This window comes from Lutra lutra, chromosome 3 (genome assembly GCF_902655055.1).
Source record: "Lutra lutra chromosome 3, mLutLut1.2, whole genome shotgun sequence".
Lineage (NCBI taxonomy): Eukaryota > Metazoa > Chordata > Mammalia > Carnivora > Mustelidae > Lutra > Lutra lutra.
In genome coordinates, this window is record NC_062280.1 from 197,359,885 (window position 1) to 197,368,874 (window position 8,990).

The following is an 8,990-nucleotide window of genomic DNA, read 5'->3' on the forward strand; positions in this document are numbered from 1 at the left end:
AGTTGGGGGGGAGGAGTCAAGATGGCGGAGAAGTAGCAGGCTGAGACTACTTCGGGTAGCGGGAGATCAGCTAAATAGCTTATCTAAAGATTGCAAACACCTACAAATCCAACGGGAGATTGAAGAGAAGAAGAACAGCAATTCGAGAAACAGAAAATCAACCACTTTCTGCAAGGTAGGCCTGGCGGAAAAGTGAATCCAAAGCGACGGGAAGATAGACTGTGGGGGGAGGGGCCGGCTCCCGGCGAGCGGCGGAGCAACAGAGCACAAAATCGGGACTTTTAAAAGTCTGTACCGCTGAGGGACATCGCTCCAGAGGCTTAACTGGGGTGAAGCCCAGGCGGGGTCAGCGCGGCCTCAGCTCCCGCAGGGTCGCAGAAGGATCGGGGGTGTCTGAGTGTCGCAGAGCTTACTGGTATTAGAACGGGGAAGCCGGCTACAGAGACAGAGCCGAGGAGTGACTCTCAGCTCGGGGTTGCCTTGAACCGGTCACAGGCTCGGTCAGCTCGGAGCGCGGCCGGAGGCCAGGGTGACGGGAGTCATTGGGCGCTGTTCTCTGAGGGCGCACTGAGAAGTGGGGCCCCGGGCTCTTGGCTCCTCCGGGCCGGAGACCGGGATGCCGCCATCTTCATTCCCGTCCTCCGGACTCTACGGAAAGCGCTCAGGGAACAAAAGCTCCCGAAAGCAAACCCAGCAAACCCGAGCGGATTACTCAGCGCGGCCCCGGGTAAGGGCGGTGCAACTCCGCCTGGGGCAAAGACACTTGAGAATCACTACAACAGGCCCCTCCCCCAGAAGATCAATGGGAAACCCAGCCAGGACCAAGTTCACCTACCAAGGAGAGCGGCGGAATTCCAGAGGAGAAGAAAGCAAAGCACGGAATTCATGGCTTTCTCCCCATGATTTTTTAGCCTTGCAGTTAATTTAATTTTTTTTTCTTTTTCTCTTCTTCTGCTAAATATTTTAACTTTTACCGTTTTCTTTTTTTAACGTTTTTTAAATAGTTTATCTAATATATATTTTTTTTCCTCTTTTTATATTTTTTCTTTATCGGCTTTCTTTTTTTAATAGTTTCTTTTTTTTTCTTTCTTTCTGAACCCCTTTTTATCCCCTTTCTCCCCCCTCACAATTCGGGATCTCTTCTGATTTGGCTAATGCATATTTTCCTGGGGTTGTTGCCACCCTTTTAGTATTTTACTTGCTCCTTCATAAACTCTTATCTGGACAAAATGACAAGGCGGAAAAATTCACAACAAAAAAAAAAGAACAAGAGGCAGTACCAAAGGCTAGGGACCTAATCAATACAGACATTGGTAATATGTCAGATATAGAGTTCAGAATGACGATTCTCAAGGTTCTAGCCGGGCTTGAAAAAGGCATGGAAGATATTAAAGCAACCCTCTCAGGAGATATAAAAGCCCTTTATGGAGAAATAAAAGAACTAAAATCTAACCAAGTTGAAATCAAAAAAGCTATTAATGAGGTGCAATCAAAAATGGAGGCTCTCACTGCTAGGATAAATGAGGCAGAAGAAAGAATTAGCGATATAGAAGACCAAATGACAGAGAATAAAGAAGCTGAGCAAAAGAGGGACAAACAGCTACTGGACCACGAGGGGAGAATTCGAGAGATAAGTGACACCATAAGACGAAACAACATTAGAATAATTGGGATTCCAGAAGAAGAGGAAACAGAGAGGGGAGCAGAAGGTATATTGGAGAGAATTATTGGAGAGAACTTCCCCAATATGGCAAAGGGAACAAGCATCAAAATTCAGGAGGTTCATAGAACCCCCCTCAAAATCAATAAGAATAGGTCCACACCCCGTCACCTAATAGTAAAATTTACAAGTCTTAGTGACAAAGAAAAGATCCTGAAGGCAGCCCGGGAAAAGAAGTCTGTAACATACAATGGTAAAAATATTAGATTGGCAGCAGACTTATCCACAGAGACCTGGCAGGCCAGAAAAAGCTGGCATGATATATTCAGAGTACTAAATGAGAAAAACATGCAGCCAAGAATACTATATCCAGCTAGGCTATCATTGAAAATCGAAGGAGAGATTAAAAGCTTCCAGGACAAACAAAAACTGAAAGAATTTGCAAATACCAAACCAGCTCTACAGGAAATATTGAAAGGGGTCCTCTAAGCAAAGAGAGACCCTCAAAGTAGTAGATCAGAAAGAAACAGAGACAATATACAATAACAGTCACCTTACAGGCAATACAATGGCACTAAATTCATATCTCTCAATACTTACCCTTAATGTTAATGGGCTAAATGCCCCAATCAAAAGACACCGGGTATCAGAATGGATACAAAAACAAAACCCATCTCTATGTTGCCTACAAGAAACTCATCTTAAACCCGAAGACACCTCCAGGTTTAAAGTGAGGGGGTGGAAAAGAATTTACCATGCTAATGGACATCAGAAGAAAGCAGGAGTGGCAATCCTTATATCAGATCAATTAGATTTTAAGCCAAAGACTATAATAAGAAATGAGGAAGGACACTATATCATACTCAAAGGAACTGTCCAACAAGAAGATCTAACAATTTTAAATATCTATGCCCCTAACGTGGGAGCAGCCAACTATATAAACCAATTAATAACAAAATCAAAGAAACACATCGACAAGAATACAATAATAGTAGGGGATTTTAACACTCCCCTCACTGAAATGGACAGATCATCCAAGCAAAAGATCAACAAGGAAATCAAGGCCTTAAATGACACACTGGACCAGATGGACATCACAGATATATTCAGAACATTTCAAACAAAGCAACAGAATACACATTCTTCTCTAGTGCACATGGAACATTCTCCAGAATAGATCACATTCTTGGTCCTAAATCAAGTCTCAACCGGTATCAAAAGATTGGGATCATTCCCTGCATATGTTCAGACCACAATGCTCTGAAGCTAGAACTCAATCACAAGAGGAAATTTGGAAAGAACCCAAATACATGGAGACTAAACAGCATCCTTCTAAAGAATGAATGGGTCAACCAGGAAATTAAAGAAGAATTGAAAAAATTCATGGAAACAAGTGAGAATGAAAACACAATGGTTCAGAATCTGTGGGACACAACAAAGGCAGTCCTGAGAGGAAAATATATAGCGGTACAAGCCTTTCTCACGAAACAAGAAAGGTCTCAGGTACACAACCTAACCCTACACCTAAAGGAGCTGGAGAAAGAACAAGAAAGAAACCCTAAACCCAGCAGGAGAAGAGAAATCATAAAGATTAGAGCAGAAATCAATGAAATAGAAACCAAAAAAACAATAGAACAAATCAACGAAACTAGGAGCTGGTTCTTTGAAAGAATTAATAAGATTGATAAACCCCTGGCCAGACTTATCAAAAAGAAAAGAGAAAGGACCCAAATAAATAAAATCATGAATGAAAGAGGAGAGATCACAACGAACACCAAAGAAATACAGACAATTATAAGAACATACTATGAGCAACTCTACGCCAACAAATTTGACAATCTGGAAGAAATGGATGCATTCCTAGAGACATATAAACTACCACAACTGAACCAGGAAGAAATAGAAAGCCTGAACAGACCCATAACCAGTAAGGAGATTGAAACAGTCATCAAAAATCTCCAAACAAACAAAAGCCCAGGGCCAGACGGCTTCCCGGGGGAATTCTACCAAACATTTAAAGAAGAAGTAATTCCTATTCTCCTGAAACTGTTCCAAAAAATAGAAACAGAAGGAAAACTTCCAAACTCATTTTATGAGGCCAGCATCACCTTGATCCCAAAACCAGACAAGGATCCCAACAAAAAAGAGAACTACAGACCAATATCCTTGATGAACACAGATGCAAAAATTCTCGCCAAAATACTAGCCAATAGGATTCAACAGTACATTAAAAGGATTATTCACCACGACCAAGTGGGATTTATTCCAGGGCTGCAAGGTTGGTTCAACATCCGCAAATCAATCAATGTGATACAACACATTAATAAAAGAAAGAACAAGAACCATATGATACTCTCCATAGATGCTGAAAAAGCATTTGACAAAGTACAGCATCCCTTCCTGATCAAAACTCTTCAAAGTGTAGGTATAGACGGCACATACCTCAATATTATCAAAGCCATCTATGAAAAACCCACCGCAAATATCATTCTCAATGGAGAAAAACTGAAAGCTTTTCCGCTAAGGTCAGGAACAGGGCAGGGATGTCCGTTATCACCACTGCTATTCAACATAGTACTAGAAGTCCTAGCCTCAGCAATCAGACAACAAAAGGAAATTAAAGGCATCCAAATCGGCAAAGAAGAAGTCAAACTATCACTCTTTGCAGATGATATGATACTATATGTGGAAAACCCAAAAGACTCCACTCCAAAACTGCTAGAACTTGTACAGGAATTCAGTAAAGTGTCAGGATATAAAATCAATGCACAGAAATCAGTTGCATTTCTCTACACCAACAACAAGACAGAATAAAGAGAAATTAAGGAGTCCATCCCATTTACAATTGCACCCAAAACTATAAGATACCTAGGAATAAACCTAACCAAAGAGACTAAGAATCTATACTCAGAAAACTATAAAGTACTCATGAAAGAAATTGAGGAAGACACAAAGAAATGGAAAAATGTTCCATGCTCCTGGATTGGAAGAATAAGTATTGTGAAAATGTCTATGCTACCTAAAGCAATCTACACATTTAATGCAATTCCTATCAAAGTACCATCCATTTTTTTCAAAGAAATGGAACAAATAATCCTAAAATTTATATGGAACCAGAAAAGACCTCGAATAGCCAAAGGAATATTGAAAAAGAAAGCCAAAGTTGGTGGCATCACAATTCCGGACTTCAAGCTCTATTACAAAGCTGTCATCATCAAGACAGCATGGTACTGGCACAAAAACAGACACATAGATCAATGGAACAGAATAGAGAGAGCCCAGAAATGGACCCTCAACTCTATGGTCAACTCATCTTCGACAAAGCAGGAAAGAATGTCCAATGGAACAAAGACAGCCTCTTCAATAAATGGTGTTGGGAAAATTGGACAGCCACATGCAGAAAAATGAAATTGGATCATTTCCTTACACCACACACGAAAATAGACTCAAAATGGATGAAGGATCTCAATGTGAGAAAGGAATCCATCAAAATCCTCGAGGAGAACACAGGCAGCAACCTCTTCGACGTCAGCCGCAGCAACATCTTCCTAGGAACATCACCAAAGGCAAGGGAAGCAAGGGCAAAAATGAACTTTTGGGATTTTATCAAGATCAAAAGCTTTTGCACAGCAAAGGAAACAGTGAACAAAACCAAAAGACAACTGACAGAATGGGAGAAGATATTTGCAAATGACATATCAGATAAAGGGCTAGTGTCCAAAATCTATAAAGAACTTAGCAAACTCAACACCCAAAGAACAAATAATCCAATCAAGAAATGGGCAGAGGACATGAACAGACATTTCTGCAAAGAAGACATCCAGATGGCCAACAGACACATGAAAAAGTGCTCCATATCACTCGGCATCAGGGAAATACAAATCAAAACCACCATGAGATATCACCTCACACCAGTCAGAATGGCTAAAATTAACAAGTCAGGAAATGACAGATGCTGGCGAGGATGCGGAGAAAGGGGAACCCTCCTACACTGTTGGTGGGAATGCAAGCTGGTGCAACCACTCTGGAAAACAGCATGGAGGTTCCTCAAAATGTTGAAAATAGAACTACCCTATGACCCAGCAATTGCACTGCTGGGTATTTACCCTAAAGATACAAACGTAGTGATCCGAAGGGGCACGTGCACCCGAATGTTTATAGCAGCAATGTCTACAATAGCCAAACTATGGAAAGAACCTTGATGTCCATCTACAGACGAATGGATAAAGAAGATGTGGTATATATACACAATGGAATACTATGCAGCCATCAAAAGAAATGAAATCTTGCCATTTGCGACGACGTGGATGGAACTAGAGGGTATCATGCTTAGCGAAATAAGTCAGTCGGAGAAAGACAACTATCATATGATCTCCCTGAATGAGGGAGAGGAGATGCAACATGGGGGGTTGAGGGGGTAGGAGAAGAGTAAATGAAACAAGATGGGATTGGGAGGGAGACAAACCATAAGTGACTCTTAATCTCACAAAACAAACTGAGGTTGATGGGGGGAAGGGGTTGGGAGAGGGGGGTGGGGTTATGGATATTGGGGAGGGTATGTGCTATGGTGAGTGTTGTGAAGTGTGTAAACCTGGCGATTCGCAGACTTGTACCCCTGGGGATAAAAATATATGTTTATAAAGCTGTAAAAAAAAATAATAAAAAAGAAAAGAAGGCAGTTATATACAAGGGAATCCCCATAAGTCTATCAGTAGGTTTCAGCAGAAACTGCATGACAGAAGCAATGGCTTGGTATAGTCAAGGTGCTAAAAGGGAAAAATGTACAGCTAAGAATAATCTATTTAGCAAGGCTGTCATTCAGACTAGAAGGCGAGATAAGGGAACTCCTGGCTGTCTCAGTCAGTAGAGTATACAAGTCTTGATCTCAGGATTGTGAGTTTGAGCTCTATACTGAGTGTAGCAACTACTTAAAAATAAAAATCTTAAAAAAGTGTAGGAGAGATAAGGAGTTTCTCAGAGAAACAAAAACTCGAGTTCATGACCACTAAAACAGACATGTAAAAAATAATAAAGGAGACTATTTGAGTGGAAAGGAAAAACCATGAGAGTATGAAAGGCAGAAAACAGGGGCAGCTGGGTGGCTCAGTGGGTTAAACCCTCTGCCTTTGGCTCAGGTCATGATCTCAGTCCTGGGATCGAGCCCCACATTGGGCTCTCTGCTCATCAGGGAGCCTGCTTCCTCCTCTCTCTTTCTCTCTCTCTCTCTTTCTGCCTGTGATATCTGTCTGTCAAGTAAATAAATAAAATCTTTAAAAAAAAGAAAACCAGAAAACACAAAAGCAATAAAAATAAGTATTTCTATAAAAAACCAGTCAAGAGACTCACAAAATAAAAAGATGTAAAGTATGACATTATATACCTAAAATGTTGGAGGGAGAGGAGTAAAGAATTGGTTTAAACTTATGTGACTATCAACTTTATATAGACTGCTATATGCATGATATGTCATACACGAACCTAATGGTAGTCAAAAATCAAACCACTAATATACAAAGAATAGAGAAGGGAATCCAGGTATATCACTAAAGCAACCCAACAAGCCGTGAAAGAAAATAAGAGAGGAAAGAATCAAAGAAAAACTATAAAATAACCACAAACCAAGTAAAATGGTTATATATATATATATATATATATATATATATATATGTACATAGTTAATATTAATATAAATGGATTAAAAACCCAAACAAAAGACACAGGGGGACAGAGTGGATAAAAAACAAAACCCATTCATATGCTGCCAATAAGAGTAATTTCAGACTTAAACACATCTCCAGATTGAAAGTGATGGGATGGAGAAATATTTATCATGCAACTGGATATCAAAAGAAAGCAGAAGTAACAATGCTTATTTCAGACAAAAAGAAAAACAAAACAAAACTTTGAAACAAACACTGTAACAAGAGACAAAGAAGGACATAATATAATAATAAGGGAGACATTCCAACTAGAAATAACAATTGTAAATTTATGCACCCAACATGGGAGTACCCAAATACACAAAACAGTTAATAACAGACTTAAAGGAACTAATCAATAGTAATATAATATTAGGGACCTCAACAAACCATGTACATTGATGGAAAGATCATCCAAACAGAAAATAAACAAAACAGTGGCTTTGAATGACATGCTGGACCAAATGAATTTAATAGATATATACAGAGCATTCCATCCTTAAACAGTAGAATACGCATTCTTTTCAAGTGTGCATGGAACATTCTCCAGAGTAAGTCACATATTAGGCCACAAAACAAGCCTCAACAAATTCAAAAAGATTGAAGTCATACCATAAATTTTTTCTGACCAGAACACTATGAAACTAGAAATGATGAAAAAATCTGGAAACAACACAAACACATGGATGTTAACTAACATGCTATTAAACAACGAATGGGTCAACCAAGAAATCAAAGAAGTAAAAAAGTATATGGAAAATAACGAAAATGAAAACACAAAGGTCCAAAACCTTTGGGATGCAGCAGAAGTGGTTCAAGAGGGAAGTTTATAACAATACAGGCCGACATCAAAAAGCAAGAAAAATCTCAATTAAGCAACCTAATCCTACACCTAAAGGAACTAGAAAAACAAGTAAAACCCAAAACCAGCAGAAGGAAGGAAACAATAAAGATTAGAGAAGAAACAAATGATATAAAAACAAAACAAAACAAAGAAAAAAAAACCAGATCAGTGAAACCAGGAGCTGTTTCTTTGAAAAGATCAAGAGAATTGATAAAACTCTAGCCATACTCATTAAAAAACAAAACAAAACAAAACAAAACAAAACAACAACAACAACAACAACAACAACAACAAACCGAGAAAGGACTTGAATAAAATCACAAATGAAAGAGGAGAAATAGACATTTTAACAATGTTTATTCTTCCAACCCAAGAGCATGGAATGGTCTTCCATCTTTTTGTGTCTTCTTCAATTTCTTTCATGAGTGTTCTGTAGTTCCTCAAGTACAGTTCCTTTACTTCTTTGGTTAGGTTTATTCCCAGGTATCTTATGGTTCTTGGTGCTATAGTAAATGGAATCGATTCTCTAATTTCCCTTTCAGTATTTTCATTGTTAGGGTATAAGAAAGCCACTGATTTCTGTACATTGACTTTGTATCCTGCCATATTGCTGAAATGTTGTATGAGTTCTAGTAGTTTGGGGGTGGAGTCTTTTGGGTTCTCCATATAAAGAATCATGTCATCTGTTAAGAGAGAGAGTTTGACTTCTTCATTGCCAATTTGGATACCTGTTATTTCTCTTTGTTGTCTGATTGCTGTTGCTAGGACTTCTAATACTATGTTGAAC